The sequence below is a fragment of the Microtus ochrogaster genome, chromosome 2 (genome assembly GCF_000317375.1).
Source record: "Microtus ochrogaster isolate Prairie Vole_2 chromosome 2, MicOch1.0, whole genome shotgun sequence".
NCBI classification, from domain to species: domain Eukaryota; kingdom Metazoa; phylum Chordata; class Mammalia; order Rodentia; family Cricetidae; genus Microtus; species Microtus ochrogaster.
In genome coordinates, this window is record NC_022010.1 from 23,287,932 (window position 1) to 23,308,279 (window position 20,348).

General features: G+C 47.5%; 1 protein-coding gene across 11 annotated transcripts in view; it reads left to right on the plus strand.

The window, feature by feature from the left end:
• The first annotated feature begins 317 nt into the window (after nucleotides 1-317).
• The window catches only part of Gtf2i (general transcription factor IIi), an 85,698-nt gene continuing 65,667 nt past the window's right edge, over nucleotides 318-20,348 (plus strand). For all 11 annotated transcript variants that reach the window (XM_005344662.3, XM_013350622.2, XM_013350616.2 and 8 more), the window contains exon 1: nucleotides 318-656. The gene's annotated coding sequence lies outside the window, so the exon portion shown is untranslated. The remainder of the gene's footprint in view (nucleotides 657-20,348) is intronic.

Here is a 20,348-nt window from a genome sequence, read left to right on the forward strand (position 1 = left end):
CGGACGGCCGCGCAGGCCCCAGGTGCAGCCATGTTCTTGCTCCCACCACCCGCGCTCCTCCATTGACAGTCCTAGCCGGAGAGGGCCGGGCGCCGCGGCGCTTCGGCTTGGCCTAAAGGGGGGCGGTGGGGAGAGAATCTGGGTTCATCGCGCAAGGCTGTCTGGGAGTTATAGTTCGGGGCACCCATCCGTCGTGTAGGCGAGCGCAGATTTAGAACTACAACTCCCGGTGGGCGGTGCTACTTGTGCGCACGCGCAGCGGCACCTTCGAGGAACAAAAAAAAAAAAAAAACAAAAAAAAAAAAGGGGAAAAAAAAGGAGGAGGAGGAGGGTGAGAGAGAAGCTCGGAGAGCAGAGAAAAGGGGGCACCGGCGCCCCCCCCGCTTCCCTGCACGCGCTCGCCGCCCGCCTGCCGCGGTCACCCCCGGGCTTCGTCCCTCTCTGTTTCCCCCCGCGCGAGGCGATCCGAGCGAGGAGCGAGGCCCCGCCGGGGGCGGCCATGCGGCGGTGACAGGAGCACGGCCGAGACGCACGGGCCCCCCTCGCCCTCTCACCTCCACCCCGTTCGCCAGCTCGCCTCAGCCGAGGCCCCTCCGGCCTACACCCGCTTGCTGTCCGCATCCCCCCCTCCCCAACCCTCCCGGGCTGCACTTCGGGTGAGTCCCTGTCGCCTCAGAATGTTCCCTTCCCTCGTGTCCCCTCCGCCGTCCTCTCCAGCCTCGGGGTGCTATGGCGAACAGGGGCGTCTTTATTCGACACTCTGCCCCCGTCGGGTTCTTGTGCACCGACTCGGGCGTGAGAGTTGGGGTAGCTTGGCGCGTTGAGTGACGATGGGACAACTACGGGGTGAGGAGACGGACGCACTGTGACCCCCCCACCCACCCCAAAGTCCACTCTACTTGGGGGCCTTGGCAGCGGACGCGACACGGCTTTTTGGGGGGATGGGGCGGCTGAGGAGGGGGGGAAACGACAGTTGCACGCGCGCACCCGTGGCGCGTGGGGGAGGGCTCGCGGCGATCTTTTTATTTATTTTATTTTTTTTCTTGCGCGTGCGTATATTATAGACAGTAGCGTGCGTGGTGGTCGGGGGAGAAGGGGGGGTAGTGTTTGGGGGCGATGGTCTCGCGCGAGCAGACCCCCCGCGCGTGAACGAGCGAGCGAACCCCGCGGGGCCGCGCAGCCCTCTCCTTCGCTCTGATTGGCTGAGTCGGCTTTCCGGGGGCGCGCGCCCGTGCGCGGTGCCAAAGCCCCTCCTGAGCCCCGTGGGGTCGCGCTCGGGTTCGGTGTATGTGTGTGCATGTGTGTGTTTCTGGGGCTCGCTGCTCGTAGGGCAGCAGGCCGCGCGATTGGCCGGCGGGCACGGTGGGGGCGGGGCGTCGGTGCCCTGGTAACTGCGGCGGGGGCCCTGGCAGGGGGGCGGGAGCGCTCAGGCTCTGAAGCCAGCGCCCGCCCTGGCCAGCCGGCGCTCCGCCCTGCTCCCAGGTGGAGCCCAGCCGTGGGCTTTGTCCGAAGCTGTTGGCTTGCGGGACCCGCGGGGCCAGGACTTTTTTGGGGGGTGGGAGGGGTGGGGAAGGAGGAGGAGATGGAAATAAACACAATGACCGGAAGGAAGACTTTAGCCTTGAGGCTATGGAAATAATCGGTCTCGTTTGGGCAAGCACCCAGACGTCCGGGTTAAGAAGAGGGATGGAAAAAAAAGTTTACTCTTGTACCTCTATTTTTTTTGAAATCAAATTTTTGCCTTTTTGCGGGGCGGGGTGTGTGTGTGCGGGAAACTTCAGTATGTAGCCCTTGCTGGTCTGGAACTCCTTGTAGACCAGGTTGGTCTGGAACTCACAGAGATCCGCCTGCTTCGGCCTCGTAGATGCTGGGATTAAAGACCAGTGCAACCACATCTTGCTCATGTTTTGCTTATTTATTTATATTTAATTTTTAAGCAGGGTATTTTGTAGCTAACGCTAGCGTGGACTTGCTATGTAGCCGGAGCTTGCCTTGAGCTTTTTCACCTTGTGCTAGGATGGCAGGTCTAGTTCCCAACTCTGCCCCGCCTCGCGGCTTTGTGCCCCTCGGCTGCTGAGAAAGCAGGTCTGAGAAGGTGCTGGTGGGGCGCCCGCTGTGTTTGGGAACAGGAGGTGAGGTGCGAGGCCATGTTGGCTCAGCCTGCCTGTTTGTCTCTGGGTGTTTCCAGGGCAAAGGGGAAGCTGGTTTGCAAATAAGGGGATGCAGGTACCGTACCCACAAGCACTTGATTTCGGATGTGGAATGGCTGATACTTTCTACAGCAGGTTTTTTTTTCCTTTTTAAGTCTGCTGCCTCTGGCTCCTTTGTTGCCTGAGTCCCTTGATCTTCATGCCCTGAAGGCACGGAAACTTTTCTCACTGTAGTCATTTCTGTAAGGTCTTTTATGTTATGGGGTCACGAGTTTTCTTTTTTACCTTGTAAAAATATGGACCACATTCTCTTTTTTTCCTTGGGTCCTCCTTTGGCAGGGGCATGCTAATACCCGTATTTAGCATTTTGTGTGTGTGGGGAGGGATGAAATCTAGCATGCTTTTTAGGCAAGCGAGGATTCTAGGCTGGCATTCTCCATTCAGTCATACTGCCACCCCTGTTTTACTTTTTCTTGGTTTTTTTTTTTTTTGGTTTTTCGAGACAGGGTTTCTCTGTGGTTTTGGAGCCTGTCCTGGAACTAGCTCTTGTAGACCAGGCTGGTCTTGAACTCTCAGAGATCCGCCTGCCTCTGCCTCCCAAGTGCTGGGATTAAAGGCGTGTGCCACCACCGCCCGGCTGTTTTTACTTTTTCAAATATTGTTTTGCTAAGTTGCCCAGGTTGGCTTTGAATTCCCTCTGTAGCCCAGGTTATCTTTAAAGTTGGTAATTCCCCTGCCTCAGCTGCTTGAATAGCTGGGATGATGGACCTTTGGGAGGGCCTAGGTTCCGCCTTCATCCCTTTGCTCTTTTTATTTATTTATATAGTTATTTTTACATTCCAACCGCAGTTTCCCCTTCCACCTCTTCTCCAGCCCCTCCCTCTGTCTGTTCCCACCCCCTAACCCATCCACCACTCCTCCCTTTCTGTTCAGGAAAGGTCAGGTTTCTCATCAATATCAACAAAACATAGTATATCAAAGTTGTAGAAGACCATGTACGGGGCAAGGCAACCAGTCTGAGGAGTGGCAAACTCTGGTCAAGTCTTTTGCCACTCTCCATGTCCTGCCAGGTGCCAAGTGTGTAGTGTCATAGCAGCTGTCCGTGAGTGTGTTTTCAGTGGCAGGTGTGCTCCTTGGCCCCTTCATGAAATTCTGGTTGTAGATGAGGCCAACTATAGAGAAGTGGGGCACATGACTTTTCATCTGGGAGCCAGGGGTTCTCTAGCCCTCTGCTTTTGTAATGATGTCATTCCAGAGGCTGTGGTGCTGCTGGTCTGGGTTGAGGCCTTGACTGTGTCTAATTGTGTCTGTAAGTTGCAGTCCTCCTGTCTCAGCATTCTTAAATTACAGGCATGGGCCACTAAGACTTGTTTAAACACAGGGTCCAAGTGGAAATAAATGGAACTGTTTATTCCGGATTGCCTGGAAGACTGGTTGAGAGGGTTTTTTTAAACATTGGGGTTTTTTATGTAATTTTATTTATTTTTTTGGGCATTGGTTTTTGCCTGTATGTATGTCTGTGTAAGGGTGTCAGATCTTGGAGTTATAGTCAGTTGTGAGCTGCATTTGGGTGCTGGAAATTGAACCCAGGTCCTCTAAGGAGTAGTCAGTGCTCTTAACCGCTGAGCCATCTCTCCATCCCTGGTTGAGAATGTTAAAAAAAGTAAATTGTGATTACAGAACTCACCTCCAGCGTGAAATGTGGCTGTGGGTTCAAGTGCTGAGTTAAATTTGAAGCTCAGCTGCACTGACAGTTATTCCCGTCTCGTTTATTATTCCAGTCATGGAGTAGTCCGCCCTCCCCTTCACAGTGCTGGAGAACAGACCCAGGCAGTCTCCTCCAGATGTGCTGGGAGAAGCACCCCACAGTCCCCACAGTCCCCACCTGGTGGAAGGATGGGTTGTAGGCCAGAGCATGGCGCTTGACTGCTGTCTTTAGGATCTGTTGCTCCCCAGTCTTCTCTGCCCTCTTTGCGGTTTTACTTCTGCCCACGGAACTCTACCAGTGCATCTCTCCCGATGTTTCCTTTGTTCCTGCACCTGCAGCCCTTGCCTGTTTCTGCACTGCCTGTCTGCTCTTCACCACTTTGGCCAGAGAGAAAATGAGAATATTTGGCCCAGCTAGAGATCATTGGAGAGCTTGGAGGCTTTTCTTGGTTGTGACATGATGAAAAACAGTATAGGCTGGGTATGGCGGCTCACCTCTTCAATCTCAGCACACCTCTCAGGGCCAGCCTGGTTTACATATCGGGTTCCTGGAGTGAGACCTGTCTCAACCAGACCAAACCAAAAAAATAAAAATAAAAAGGTTGGGTATGGTTTCCTGAGCAACTGATCAGGAAGGCTGAGAATTTTATTATACTGTCTTCCTTCAACTATGTAGGACTCTACTACATACCTCTGCCTATGCATTGCAGATGGACAAACACACACATATATGTACACATACATAAATACCCCCAAGCAGACCGAAAACATACGTAGTGCTAGGTCTATCCCAGGACCTGCATTACCAGTAAGCTGCGTCTGTTATTTGGGTCTTTTAAAGCATTGATTTACTCAAACTTCGTATCTTTGAGAGCCAATGCTTTATGTTTTTGGTAGTACTAAGGATTGAATGAGGGCTTCTGCTCATTCCAGGAGCTCTTCTGCTAGCCACACCCCAGCCCCCATCACTGGTGGCTGTAGTAGGCCACTGGAGCTCTTCACACAGCCATTGTTTTGAGACAGCGTCTCACTGTGTAGCCTTGGCTGACCTGGAACTCAGTAGAGATGCAGTGAGATGAATGCGCCTGGTCTTGGTCTTCAACTTTATTTCCCTTGTCTAGGCCTTGGACATGCTGAGCTACTTCCTGGCCCTGGTCTTAGATTCTATAACTTTCTATAACTTTTTTTTTAAAGATTTATTTATTATGTATACAGTATTCTCAGTATTCTGTCTGCATGTATGCCTGCAGGCCAGAAGAGGGCACCAGACTCCGTTACAGATGGTTGTGAGCTACCATGTGGTTGCTGGGAATTGAACTCAGGACCTTTGGAAGAACAGACAGTGCTCTTAACCACTGACCCATCTCTCCAGCCCCCGATTCTATAACTCTTAAAGTTACATTATCTCACTTATGCATCTTGACTAAGGATGGCAACATATGTCATATGATCACAGAAGAAAAGAGGCAGAAAAACCAAGAATATAAAACCCATTAACTTTATGTCCGTCCCCCCCAAGGTTTTTGTGTAGCCCTGGCTAACCTGGTACTAGCTCTGTAGACCAAGCTGACCTCGAACTCAGAGATCTACCTGCCTCTGCCTCCCAAGTGCTAGGACTAAAGACGTGCGCCACCATGCCCAACTATTTGTTTGAATGTTTTCTTTGGAAAGAATTTGCATGGATCTGGGTAAATCTCTTACTAGCATAGAAGTACCATGTAAGAAGTGTTGGCTTGTGGTGGCGCACACCTTTAATCCCAGCACTCGGAAGGCAGAGGCAGGCGGATCTCTGTGAGTTTGAGGTCAGCCTGGTCTACAGAGCGAGTTCCAGGACTGGCTCCATAGCTACTGAGAAATCCTATTTCAACCCCCCCCCCCAAAAAAAAAGTGTTGTCGCCTTCATGAGGAAGAAGCTCCAGCCTGCATTTTCTGAGTGGTGGTCTGGGTCCTCACACATGCTGCGCCAGTGCAGAGGCTCCCGCGTTGTGTCAACCCTAACTTCTAGCCCCAAATTTTCCAGTGCAGTCTTTCTTCCACCTTTTCTCTTCTCACTTGACAGTTTATTTGTAGACTATTTATAACAAATACATAAAATTAGGTTGGATTCAACCACACATTGAACAAATCACATGACAGAAAAGGGGGGCTGACCCAGTTGTTAAGGTGCTCGCCAGGCGAGCATACGGACTGGGGTTGCTCATCGGCACCCACATAGGAAAGCCAGCTACAGCAGCATCCCGGGGCTGACCCACTCTCACTGAGGCCGTGACTTCCAGGTCCAGTGAAGGATTGTCTCAGACCCAGGTGGCACTCTTGAGCAAGATCTCTGCCTTCTACAGCCATCCATCCATCCATCCATCCATCCATCCATCCATCCATCCATCCATCCATCCCAGACGCAGAAGGATGCAGTGACTCTCGGGTAGCGACTCTTCGAGTACGGCTTAACTTTAGCCTCCACATTTACTGGATATAGGATTTGGCAGAGTACATTCACAGCAAAGAAATGTTTGTGCTGGCTAAGTATACATCTAAACATTCAAAGCCAGTGTTTACAAAATACCAGTGTGGGGCTCTACCAGAGAACATATTTCTGTTCCCAGCACCCATGTTGGGCAGCTCACGGCCTGTAACTCTAGCCCTGGGGTATCTGATACCTTCTTCATACAGCTGAATCACATACATACATACACATAGGCATACATTTGCTCATAAATACCCCCCCTTCCTGAGACAGGGTTGGCTGTCCTGGAACTCTGTTCCTCATACAGAGATCTGCCTGTCTCTGCCTCACAAATGCTGCAATTAAAGGCATGTGCCACCACTGCCCAGCATAAAAAAAAATCTTAAAAACGAGAAATTAAGCTCTGTGCTTTAAGAAATGTTAAGCATAAAAACTAAAGTATATTCAAAAAGCAAGAGAAATGGAAGTAAACATAGCACTGTGCACACTAGTCCCGGAAAGCCGAGATGACTACTAACGCACAACGTAAGACTTTGGAAAGAGCTGTGTTTAGGCATAGCGGAGGCACAGCATGATAACAGATCAGTTCAGAAGGAGGACTACAGCTCTTTAGAATAGTGCCCAGTGACAAAGCTCCCAACTACATGGGTGCTGGGATCCAAACTCTGGTCCCCAGAAGAGCAGAAAGTCTTAGGTGCCAGTCATCTCTCCATCCCCTGCATTGTCTTTTTATTTTTTTGTGGTGCTGGGGATTGAACTTAGGGCTGTGTGCTAGGCAGGGACTCTACCACTGAGCCTCATGTCTAGATCTTGGGCAAAACAAGTCCCTGGTTTATAAATTTTTAAAGATAGGCATTTGGAATTAGGTGAGCAAATCATTGTGCAAGTCAAAGCACTGATTGATTCTGATGGCGCCCCATTTATCTGCTTCATGAGAAAATAGGTTATTTTATTTAGTGCAGTGGTAATTACAGCAGTGGCTGAGAACTGAGCCACTTTTAATTTACTGGGTTCAGGTTTGGAGTCCGTTTATAGGTACGCAGATAAAAACCACAGAAGATGTGCTTTAGGTTTGCTTAGCTTCCTTTAGTATGGCTTAACTTAGTGGGCGTTTTGTAAAGTACTTAGTCACATTCCAGGGTAAGAGTGCAAGCATTGGCTGTTGCGTTTTCTAGGCTACAAAAAATTTACCTGGATGCAGTTCTTCAATTGCAGGTGATTTGATGTGTAGAGTAAGGTCAGAGGACACGTTGTTTGTGTGTTGGCAGAGCAGGCTCCTGTTCAGAATGCTAGACTCTGGGGTTGAGATGGTGGTAAAGTTCTTGGTATGTGAGCTTGAGGGCCTGAGCTGGATCCTGGAACCCACGATAAAAAGATGTGCAGGCTGCGTGTGTTTATAATCCAAGTTCTGGGAAGTAGAGCAGGTGGGTTGCTGGGGCTCCCTGGCCAGCCAGCCTAATGGCTAAGTTCCAGGCTCACGGAGATTCAGTCTCAAAAAGCAAATTGGGCTCCCTAAGGGCAATACAGGAAACTGACCACTGGCTCCGCACCTGTGCTTGTGTGTGTGCGTGTAAGGTGAGTTGGCGTGGGTGTTGATTTTCTTTTCTTTCTCCTGAAATAGCCCAGTCCCCAGTCAAACTTTTTTTTTTTTTTTTTTTTCTGGTTTTTTCGAGACAGGGTTTCTCTGTGGTTTTGGAGCCTGTCCTGGAACTAGCTCTTGTAGACCAGGCTGGTCTCTAACTCACAGAGATCTGCCTGCCTCTGCCTCCCTAGTGCTGGGATTAAAGGCGTGCGCCACCACTGCCCAGCTCCCAGTCAAACTTGTTATAGCTGAGGATGGCCTTGAACCCCTGATAGTCTTGCCTTACCTCCCAAGTGCTGGGTTTACAGATGTACACTATTACACCTGCTGTGGGCATCTTCTCGAGTGTTTCCCTGATTCTTCTGGATAGATAGAATTTCCTTTTTGGATCCTGTTCGCCTCATTAGTGGACTTGGGCTTAATGGCTCTCATCTCACCTTGGCTTTAAAGCAGAGCTACTTAAATTTTCTACTCTTCATAACCTTTTTCCCTGAGATTCTTTATGTGACCCATGTATAGATTTTAGGTAGGTATACAAATTAAACTTTTACTGATAACAAATCATAAATATATTTTAAATAATTTTTGTTCATAAAATTTTACTTTTTATTAAAGAGGGGACCTGCTGGGTGTAGTGGTGCATGCCTTTAATCTAATCCCAGCACTGCGGGACTGAGACAGACAGATCTCTGTGAGTTTGAGGCCAACTTGGTCTACATGGTGACTCCCAGGCCAGCCCTGCCTGTCAAGTGGGTCTTAGTTCCCCTGTCACACTCACCCCATTAAAGAAAGGGAGTGGGGTGGTGTGGGTTCTGGGTTTAAGCAGCCTAGTCCAGCCCTAGAGCTGCTGTGCCTCTAGTGCTGGCTTGGGCACCTTGCATTTCCCAGCAGTTCTTGAGTGGTTTATTTTTAAAAGATCGGTTCTTATCGTAGTCTGAGCTAGAAGTCACTTTGTAGCTGTTCTCAGACTCCCTGCCACCTCCTGCTTTAGCACCCCCAAGTTACCACAGTGCCTTTCCAATTCTGGCTTTGGAGTTCTGTGCCCCTTCTATTTACCTGTCTGTCTGTTTATCTATTTTTTTTTTAAAGACATGATCTTGTGCAGTTCAATGGATGGAACTTCATGCATAGTTAGGGAATTTCTGGTCTCTTACCCCTCAAAGAATTGGTATTACAGGCGTGTACTAACTACCTCAGTTTATGGGGTTGGGAGGGATCGAACCCAGGGCCTCCCTTACACTAGCTAAGCTTTCTGTTGACTGACCCACATCTCCAGTCTTTGACCTTCTAAAGACCATAAGAGTCATTTTTCAGGATCTATGTCAACTTGGATTTGTCCATTTCTTCCTTGTGACTTGACCCAGGCGAAGTATTTAGGGCTGGATGTCATGGTGAGTTTTCTTTGAGCTCTGTTGGGAGAAGTCCTCTTGTCTGAAGTCAGTATTGTCTTACTTGGTTGAGGCAGAGGCTCTTCTGTTTTACTTGGTAAAGGGACAGTACTTGGGGACAAAAAAAATTGAGGTTTTTTTTTTTCTTTTTAATTAAGCCATTCTGTTTTTTTATTAGAGGCTGAAAAATTTTGAGGAGAACGGAAGAGATTAGTGCATGGATTTAAATATTATTATAGTGTTGTCTTAAGTCCTGAAAACCTTTTTCTGAAATAAATGGTGTAGATAATGGAATTAGAAACCGGTTTAAGATGGCAATAAGTTTACAGTGTACAGGGTCTGAAAGGTCATGGGAAACTGAAGGTGGCTGGTCAGTTGGGTGATCTGGATTCCTCTCGCCAGAGTTCTGGGCCGGCCTGTAGCCTGGTGGCAGAGCACCTGCCTTTCATGTGGGCATTCAGGTGTGATTCCTAGCATTGCAAAGCAAAGCAGAAGCAGGCAGCTTCTGCGTGTCCAAGCCTGTAGTTTAACTCCTATGTTTTTCCTTTCTAGGGCGCTGGGGATGGAACCCAGGGCTTTGTCACTGACCTAAGTGCTATGTCATTGAGCCACACCATATCCCTGACGCTGTTCTTAGTTACAGGGAAAAGCAGTGTGGCTGAACTTGCTAGGATATCACCAGACCTAACTATTAATCTTTGTGTTTAGGTATCGTTTTAGAACAAAGTGACATTTTAGAAGATGGATTTTAACTTTTGAGTACTAACCATTTTGAATTTTATAAAAATTAAAAGTTTCGGGGCTGAAGAAATGACTCAGCGGTAAGGAGCACTGGCTGCTTTTCCAGAGGACCTGGGATCCCAGCTTCCACATAGCAGCTCAGAACTGTCTGCAACTCTAGCTCCAGGGGATCTGACACCAAGAAAAAAAATTAAGTTTCTTGAGATTGAAGATCCCATTTTTCTTTCTAATTAAGTGGTAGTTCAAATTATTCAAGAGGTTTTTTATCTCTTTTAGCCTTTTAATTTTGTTGTAAATTTTAGTGACTTAAATGAGTTTATTTTATATATATGTATATATGTGTGTATATATGTGTGTGTATATATATATATTTATTTATTTGAGACAAGGTATATAGACCAGACTAGCCTCAGAATCATAACAACCTGCCAGCCTCTGTCTCCTGAATGCTGGGATTAGAGGCATGCGCCACCACCCTGCTCTCAGTGCTCCTGCTATTAACCCTTGAGCCTCCTCTCCACTCCCCATCTGTTTCTGTTAGAATGATGATAACATGTGAAAGTCTTCAAAAGCTCTCTTCCTTTGGTTCATTATAAAAATTCTCTTTCCCTTTTTGGTGCTACTGATATTAACACCAAGGATCAATAAAAGCAAAAATATAGTCAGAAAAAAATAACATGGAATTAATTACTGGCTTGTTTTGAGGTGCACCAGATCAGAACTCTGAGGACACAGAATAACCTGATCCCTGATACTGATCTCCAACAGGAAAGAGAAGCAGCGCTGAGAGAATGGTTGGTGTCTGTTTTCAGAGCTGAGGAAGGCACCTCATCTGTTAGACAGTCGCCATCTGGGGCTGTGAGACAGCAGCAGCTCCAAGAAGCCATAGCAGGGAAGTGAAGAGGGAGTAAAGCAATCGATAATGCAAAGCCCAAGGTCGGAGAGTAAGTGGTAAAGAAGGTTGGGGCACTGCGGCATGTGGCCTCATTACATCTCTCCTGGCCTTGTTTGGGTCTGCTGGGTGGGAAAAGCCAGGAACAAGCAGTGGGTAGTTTCTAGGATGCTTGGCCTGCAGTAGCAGGATGTGGCCTCCAATAGGCTGGACGGGGATCCTCCCTGTCTGTGTCCAGTGCTTGCTTAGCTGCCCTGGTCTCCAATCCTGGGCCCCCCACTTGGGTACACATAACTTTGTGTGCTTTGACAATGGCCCCAAAGCTCAAGAGTACTACTGGCTGCTTGGACGTGCTAGAGGAGCTTCAAGGGGCCTCTGCTAAGTGAGCAGGTGAAAGTCCTGGCTAGTCAGACCAGATCGTGAATCTGACAATTTAGTTGGTGAAGAAGGGGAGGGAAATCAACACCATGTGTGTGGGTCTTCAGAACGCCAATGTCATGGCCACAGTGTGAGACAGGTGCCTGGTGCAGATGGAGAAGGCACTGAGCCTGGGTGTGGAAAACTCACCCTGGATGTGGGTGCACAGCTGTGGTAGGCCAGGTGCTTATCACCCCACTCAGGGTTGGCTGCACAGATTCTGCAGCTAGTTGGGACTACAGAACCCAAATGCCACTGCAGAGGTGGTGGCAGCAGCCCAGACATTGGCTGTGTTTTGTGTTCAGTAGTGAAAATTGGCTAAAGAGCGGGGTGCCAGCCGCCTCAGGCCAGTCTTCATTTCCATAACAGTGGCCTGAGGGTGAGTAAATAGAGAGATCCCGTTTGGCTGTCAGTCTCACTGTGCCTCGTTCACAATGAAACTTTGCCCTAGGTGTGTGTGAACAGGAACAAACCAGGATCTGCAGGGTTTTGCCCTGTTCCTGATGGCGATGATGAAGGAGGAGGATGTCTTCTGTGTACCTGGCCTGCTTTTCCATCCCTTTCCCATGATGCTCCTGCTGGCCTTGCTTTGTGAGAACTGTCTGATTTGCAGCACGCTGGTGCTGACTAAGCTCGTCCCGGGTAATCCTTGTTTTGTGGCTAGCCACTCAAATTGGCCCAGCCTAGGCTCCGGACTAACAAACACCTTGTTTTTGCCTTGGGGTCACAGTAGAAGTATTGGTAAGTTTGTTACATGAGGCTCTTGCTTGTGTGGGAATGGTGAAGACAGACAATATGTTTTGTGTTCTTGAACCTAGCTGTACGTGGAATCCATGGAACTTTGAGATACTAACTAAATTAAGTAATAAAACTGCTTTTACACTTAAGTTGGCTTGAGTTGGGAATTTGTAACCTCACTGTCTAAGATCTACCTAATAATTCATACTGTTATCTAGCAATAAAAGTACTTACAGCAGGGCTGGAGAGTTGGCTCAGTGCCTAAGAACACTTGTTTTTCTAGAAGACCTAGGTTTGATTCCCAGCACCTATGTTTTGGCTAACAACTGAAACTCCAGTTCTAGGGGATCTGATGTCTTCCTCTGACTCCACAGGCATGTGGTACACATACATGCAAAACACTCATACACATAATAAAAATCTAAGCTTTTTTAAAAAGCCTAAGAAATTGTTCCCATAGAGTGGCCTCTGGAGAGACATGAAGAGAGGCAGAGCTTGGTGGTGGGTGCATTTCCCACCCCACTCTCCCGCACAGGACATTCGAGGGAAGTCAGAGGCCCTGGAATAGAAACACAACTGCCTACCATGCTCTTATTTGGAAAGCGCTTTGGGATAAGAAGTTCAGAAATCAGCACATGCATTGAGCTCATTGTTTAGACAGGACACCCCTTCAGGTGAGATGCAAGTAGGTAAGGGCGATGGAGGATCCTTGTTTGTGGGTGCTCCAGACTTCAGCTGTGGTGATTCCAGGAGGAAACAGCTTCACTCTGACTTCAAATTATAGATAGCATTAAAAAATCCAAGGTAACCAGCACTTGGGAGGCAGAGGCAGGCGGATCTCTGTGAGTTCGAGACCAGCCTGGTCGACAGAGCTAGTTCCAGGACAGGCTCCAAAACCGCAGAGAAACCCTGTCTCGAAAAACCAAAAAAAAAAAAAAAAAAAAAAAAAAATCCAAGGTAATCAGCACATAAAGATAAAAATTAGATTAAACAAGTACATAAATACAGGAAATATGAGCAAGAACCACTAGAAATAACAGATCAAAAACAGAGATCTTTTAGTTACCAGAAACTTGTGACTGTCCTTTTAGGTTTGAACAAATAGAACATGTTTTTAGGGGTAGGAGACCATAACTGACAACGGAGTTGTGAATGGAGGGTGAGAGGAAAGATGAACCGTGACAGGATGGTCAGAGACCTCGGCTCGGGTAAAGTGATGGCTAACATTCGGTGAAGTTGAGCCTTTTGCGGGGGGGTGGGGGGGACAACAGGGTCTCACCGTGGCCTGGGCTGACCTCTGCTTCCTGTGTGTGTGGTTTGAGGTGTGAGCCATGGTGTCCGGTGCCCGGCTGGAGCTGGGTCTTTATGGGAGATGGAGCGTGGCAGGGTCTGAAGAGGTGGCAGCCGGGTCTCCTCCAACCAGACACTAGCCCATACTTAAGCCCTGCAAGTAATAATGGGAGAAAATGTGCCCTACACACATGGTGACATTGCGGAGAGCAAAGATAGAACACCGCAGAAACGTGCAGGGCTTAGACGCCTGGGGACCATCTTCGGAGGACGCTGCAGATGACTTCTGGGGCGGCAGTGGAAGACAAAGTGGAAGACAAAATACAATGACTCCCAAAGAGGTGAAATGGCCACAGTGTGCAGAACGGAAGTAACTACTAGCCTGAGTTTCCATTGCAGTAAAAATGCCCTCAAGAAGAAAGAAGTTTTAGCAAACAAAACCAGTTTGTCAGTGGAAGGAAATTCTGCAGGATTGATGTCAGGCAGGGGGGATATTTGAGATGCAAGAATAAGCGTAAGTAAATATGTCACTGTTTTAAGCAGATATCAAATCACTTCAAACAAAAGTAATGTTGAATTTAAAAAAATAAGAATTATGGGCTAGAGAGATGGCTCAGTGGTTAAGAGTACTGGTAGCTGTTCTGAAGGCCCAGGTTTGATTTCCAGCACCACATGGGAGCTCACACCCAACTATAACCGTAGTACCAGGGGATGTGACCTTTCTTCTGATTACCACAGGAACATACATGTATACATACGGGTAAAACACAAATAAATAATAGAATAAAAACACTCAGAATTAGGTGAGCATGATGGCTCAGCAGGTAAAGGCACCTGCCACCAAGCCTGGTAACTGTAGTGGGAAGAGAAAACAGTTGACTACAGTTTATCCCCTGACCTCCACCTATCCATGGTGGCACACCACTACCCTACACTGAGCAAACAAATGAATGTAAAAACAAAACCCAGAGCCAAGCAGCAAAGGCGTTAACATCACCATAACATTTTCCAGAATTCAAAGAACAAGAGTTGGGAATGATTGGCAGTTTGTACAGATAGTATAGCCACCACCAGGCATTGCACAGCATCATGTTTACAATGGGCACAGGGTCTGGGGGAAGATGCTTTAGTAAGCCACTCGACTCCCCTCAGCATTGTTAAGTCTGGTGGAGTTAGTGCGTTTGTACGTTCCTGGTACGATGATCACATACCAACTATGAAGATGCCCGTACTGTTTGTTTTGGTCCTGAGAATTTAAAAACTGTTCAATTAGGGGCCAGAGATGTCGCTCAGTGGTTAGGAGGGCTAGCTACTCTGTTTACAGAGAACCTTATTGGGTGGCTCACACCTGCCAGGAACTCCATCTTCTTGGCCTCTGATGCCCTGTTCTGGACTCCTCAGGCACCCTAACAGGTACAGATACATACACAGAGAAACCGTGCACGCACACATTCTCTCTATAAAAAAATAGAATCTTTAAAATACGTTGAAATAGAAAAGTCAAAGTGCTTTTACTAAGATGTTGGGAACTCCATGGCAGTTTGTTAGATTGCTGTGCCCGTAGGTAGAATGTGGACACCCACTAACCCCTGAGATGAGGTTACCACTCTGCGTAGCTCCACACTCCATCCCCAGCCCTTTAGGCTTTGGTGGTTTGTCACTTTCCTCTGACACATGACTTGAAGCTTTATTTGTGGTCTCTTCTCAGACAGCCTGTCCGTTTCCATCTTTTTCTGTGGGTGTTCTGTGTCACTAAACCTGTGGAGAACATTGTTGCTGAGGTGAGAGACTCCGCTTACTGGCTGAGCGTCTTTGTTTTTCAACCTTTGCCTAGCTCCTGCTGCTGCAGCTACCCCCACGGTGCCTCCAGGGGCTGTGAGGATGGAAGCGAATGTGTTCTATACAGCTAGGTCTCTTAGCCTTCCAGCAGGACTTTGTGTGGTGATGAGAACGCTGTATCTAGGTGCAGATAGCTCTTCTGTGCTTGAGCTGTGGCTAGTGGTCCCGAGGAACGGAACTTTTAATTTGCTTTCATCTTAGCTTAAATAGAACTAACTGCAGGTGGTGCTGGCTCCCACACTGGAGGGACACTCTGGGTTGGCTCTCTGCCTGGGATGGTGCTTGTCTTCTCCCCACACCCTCCTCTGCAGTGTGGGAGATGCACACACCCTGAAGAGCCAGACCCTCCTGTGACCCCTCCAGGAAGTGGAGGTCTGATATCTGATGTTCTGTCTCTGCCGTCTCTCTTGAGTTCATTTCCCCCTTTCTGATGGCCCTGGGATGGAACCCAGGGACTTGCACTGAAAGGATTGATGAAGGCTCAGCCAGCCCCTTTGTTTATAGAAGACATACCTGGTACCATCCCGGACTCTGCAGTTTCTGAGAAAAGGAGGGGAGGACACAGTCACCAGGTGAGAGCCTCTGTAAATGGCCGGCATATGAAGACTGCTCAGGAAATTGCCTCTTGGGCCAGCAAAGATCAGGTCAGTGAGGTAATAGAGCCCCTGACAAAAGTCTTCCCTGTCCTGCAGCCCAGCTGGACTCCTGCCTGAGTCAGCTCCACAGCACCTTCCCTTCCAGGGTTCTGTTGTCCCCCCACCCCCAGTAGTTCCAGTAACGAAGTTAGCTGCAGGGGTGGGTGGCACTGTGGGCTGTGATGGGGGCCGCGTTTGTCTTCTATTACACGAAAAGTAAATACAGTCCTTTATTTGAGAATCTCATGCTTGCTTGCCTCACATGTAACATGTTTTGCTCATGTCTCCCCTTATTTATTTATTTATTATTTATTTATTATGTATGCAATATTCTGTCTGTGTGTATGTCTGCAGGCCAGAAGAGGGCACCAGACCTCATTACAGATGGTTGTGAGCCACCATGTGGTTGCTGGGAATTGAACTCAGAACCTTTGGAAGAGCAGGCAATGCTCTTAACCTCTGAGCCATCTCTCCAGCCCCCATGTCTCCCTTTTTTAGTTGAGACGGTGTGAAGCCTGGCTGGCCTGGATCTCACTCCCAGGGATCCGCCTGCCTTTGCTTCCTGAGTGCTGGCATTAAAGGTTCCCTGGTTTCTTAAAGCACATCAAGGTGACTTTAGGGCAGGTTTATGGCAAGTGAGTCCTGAAGCCAGCATTAGATAAAACGTCATCCTAGTTAGTTTCTTGTTCTGATTCCAGTCGGGACCACATGGCTTTGACAGAGCCCTGAGTGTGTAAGATGAGAACATCTCATTTATTCATTGATTGACTGATTGCTGGGAAGTGAGCTTTAGAAGAAAGAATATGAGCTTTCAGAAATAATGACGTATATTTTAAATGAATATCTACGATTATGGAAAAACGATTATTTATCCTGCCTCTGTCTAGCCCATATTTACACGGGTTTATCTGGAGAAAAGAGTTCAGTGCAGGCTTTCCTGTGTGCTCTTTGCTGGCTTGTGGCTCCATCTCCTGCCCCAGTCGCCATGGGGGCCTTGGTTTTCCAGACAGGCTTGCTTGTGTGTGTTTGCAAATGTGAGGTGGGGCTGGAGGTGCATTGGTTTTCAGTACAAAGCCTTTCTCCTGAGTGGGTAGAAGTGAGTGCTTGATGGTACCCGAGGTCAAGGCAGGCACAGTCAGACCCCAGCCTTTGCTAGCAGGAATCAGTCTTCCTCTAGGAGCGAGGGAGGATTCTTCTGCGCATCCTGCAAAGTGGTGCTGTAGGCCTTGTGCAGGGGCTTCTCAGCTGCAGCACAGCCACATGCATAGGGTGGCTTTAGAATGATGTAATATTTCAATCATCCTTCCTTAAGCTCACCTTATGATAAAAAGTGTTGCTTAAAATAGAACCTATGTAAGTTGAAAGGGGTAATGTTAATAAGCATGCGATTTGCATACTATTTATAGAAAATCAATTTTAGAGTATTTGGTTTAAATTTTACCTCAGATTGTCTTTTGTCCTCGCCACGTGCTAATGGAGTGTCTGTGGTGTCTTTGTTGTTGCTTCTGAATTGACTTTGTCAAGGTAGCGTCATAAAAGTTCCACCTTGGCTGTTCTCCAAGTGTTGGCTCCCTGGCATTAACTGTTCACATTGTGTGGGACCAGACTTCACAATGGCGCCTGAGTTAAGTTTACTCTTTTCAGTGTTTCCCCTCTGTCCCCACTTGCCTCCATTCTACTTCTTTCTCACGATTTGACTCTTCTAGGCCCCCTGTGGGACTAGAATTGTAGAGCTTGCTGTTTGTGCCTGACTTACTTCACTTGCCGTACTCTCTCAAGGTTCCTCTGTGCTGAGCAAGAATCATGTCTGCTGTGGAAAGCACCAAGACAACTTCCTTGTGAAGTCTCTCTCAAAGCCTACTCCTAATGACACCTCCTCCAACAAGGCTACACCTTCTAATCCTTCTCAAACAGTTCCAGCAATTACGGACCAAGCATTCAAACAGATGAGTTTATGGGGGTCATGCTCATCCAAACTACTATACGTCAGAATTTTCTCTTTTGTTTTTGAGACAGGGTCATTAGCCCAGGCAGGCCCTAATTTACCATGTCCATAATTTACTATGACATTGAACTCCCGATCCTCCTGCTCCTGCCTCTTAGTGGTGGGACAACTGTGCACGGCACTGGGGGTAGAGCCCAAGCAAGGACTTGAGCATCTGAGCTGCACCTCTGGTCCCATCGCCTTTTTTTTTTTTTTTTTTTTGTAAAGATTGTATTTATTATGTACACAGTGTTCTGCCTCCATGTATGCCTGCAGGCCAGAAGAGGGCACCAGATCTCACTGTAGATGGTTGTGAGCCACCATGTAGTTGCTGGGAATTGAACTCAGGACCTCTGGAAGAGCAGTCAGCATTCTTAACCTCTGAGTCATCTCTCCAGCCCTCTGTCACCTTCTTTTAAAGACCAGTGCTCTGTGCGTGTAACTCACATCCCACCAGTTTACACACGGCTAGCTTTGGAGCATTGCCACTGTTAAGACTGTTAGGATGTGCCAGGTGGTGGCATGTAGAAATAGGAGCGGCGGGCTGCGTCCCGGCACCCGGCCGCCCACATGGCTAGCTCTACCCGAAATAATTACACGGACACTGTGTTCATTTAATCACCGCTTAGCCCTTTAGCTCTAGCCCTTACTGGCTAATTCTGATATCCCGATCAACCCATCTCTAATAATCTGTGAGCACCGGTCTTAGTGAGCACCGGTCTTACCGGGAGTGTATCTTCCCAGGAGCGGGGAGCATGGCGTCTCTCTGAGGCATCTGCTCCCGAGAGCAGAGCTGCGGAGTCTGACCTCACTTCCTCTTCCTCCCAGCATTCTGCTCTGTTTACTCCTCCCTCCTGTTTTAACCTATCAGGGCAAGCAGCTTCTTTATTTAATTAACCAATGACCTTCCTCCATCACTTCCCCTTTTTCTGTTTAAACAAAAAAAAGGAAGGCTTTAACTTTAACATAGCAAAATATCATATAACAAAACAGTTATTAAGCAAGAATTACCATTACAATATTTATATCTACCTTATCTTTTATCATAACAATGGAAAACTATAACTAACCATTCTTCAAGTTTATCAAAGACTCCAGAAGAATATAATATTACTTAAGTAAACAAGAAATCCAAAACTCTAGAAATGACAGAGACATTTTGCTGCCTGGACAGTCACCCAAAGTTCCTCTGTACTGTTGGGGCATCTATCTTCGGCCTACAGGCCCATAGTTTCCAGCAGACATTTCCACAAAGCAGGAAATTTCAAAGGCAGTCACTATCTGCTTGTCCTGAAGAATGTCTTGAAGACTCTTTCATGAATCAGGAACCCAGAAAGATCTTCTCACCTTTAGGAAAGTTCAGTAGTCCTCTCTCTGTGGGTTCTCTGTGTCCAGTTTATGCAATAGTCCAGGCAAGAACAGTTTCTTGCCCAAATGGCTATCAAACTCCATAAGGATCCTCTTTGATGCCCATCTTCTTCTTGAAGTAGATTGGTGCTGCCAGGAGCAGAGTGTCTCATTGTCATGAAAAGTCCTAAGTTATTAAAATATTTAAAATGACATATTCTATAATCTTTGAAAGATATGAAGAATGCCTATCTAAGATATATCTATGCACATCTAGAAAATCTTAACTAACATGACTACAAACTTGACTATTATGATTATCTATTAACAAGCTTACATTTTAAGTGAACTACATAATCACAATATCTTAATAGCAGAAATATGCATATACATATAACAAAATTGACCTTAAATCTCTATCAATAAAGCGAAATCTATACTAATACAAATTATTCATATCTATATCAGTGGCACACACCTTTAATTCCAGCACTCTGAAGGCAGAGGCAGGTGGATCTCAGTGAGTTCAAGGCCAGCCCGGTCTACAAAGAGCGTTCTTGGAAAAAACAAAAAATGATGTAAGCCTACAATTCCAGGTGTGGAATGGCTGAATTGCATAAATCTCTTTGGTTTTGTTGTTGTTGTTTGTTTGTTTGTTTTTTGGTCTTTCGAGATGGTTTCTGTATGTGCCCTTGGCCTTCTTGGAACTTGTCCTGTAGACCGGGCTGGCCTCAAACTCAGAGATCCACATGCCTCTACCCCCTGGGTGTTGGGATTAAAGGCATGTGCCACCATTGCCCAGCAATTTCAAGGGTTCTAATCCTTTTGACATCTATTTTATGTTTGTTTGTTTTTTTTGAGACATTGCGGCGAACTTCTCGACCAGCGAGAAAGAACAACCACCACACAAGGGTTCTTCTCAGATCACGCTTTAATGGAGTGCCCTTGGTTGGGGGAGAGCAGGAAGCGAGGGGCCCCCGAGAGCACTAAAGCAGCTGCTTATATAGGGAGTAGGCACATGGGCTGCCCTGTGATTGGCTGCCACCATCAGCTGACACTAGACTGTGTCAGGATAGGCCCAAGGACTCTAAACCACCGTGCATGCGGGAAGGGGGGGGGACACGCAGCTCCCAAAGGCATAGCCAAATATGGAGTTGTTTATTTCCAACAAGAC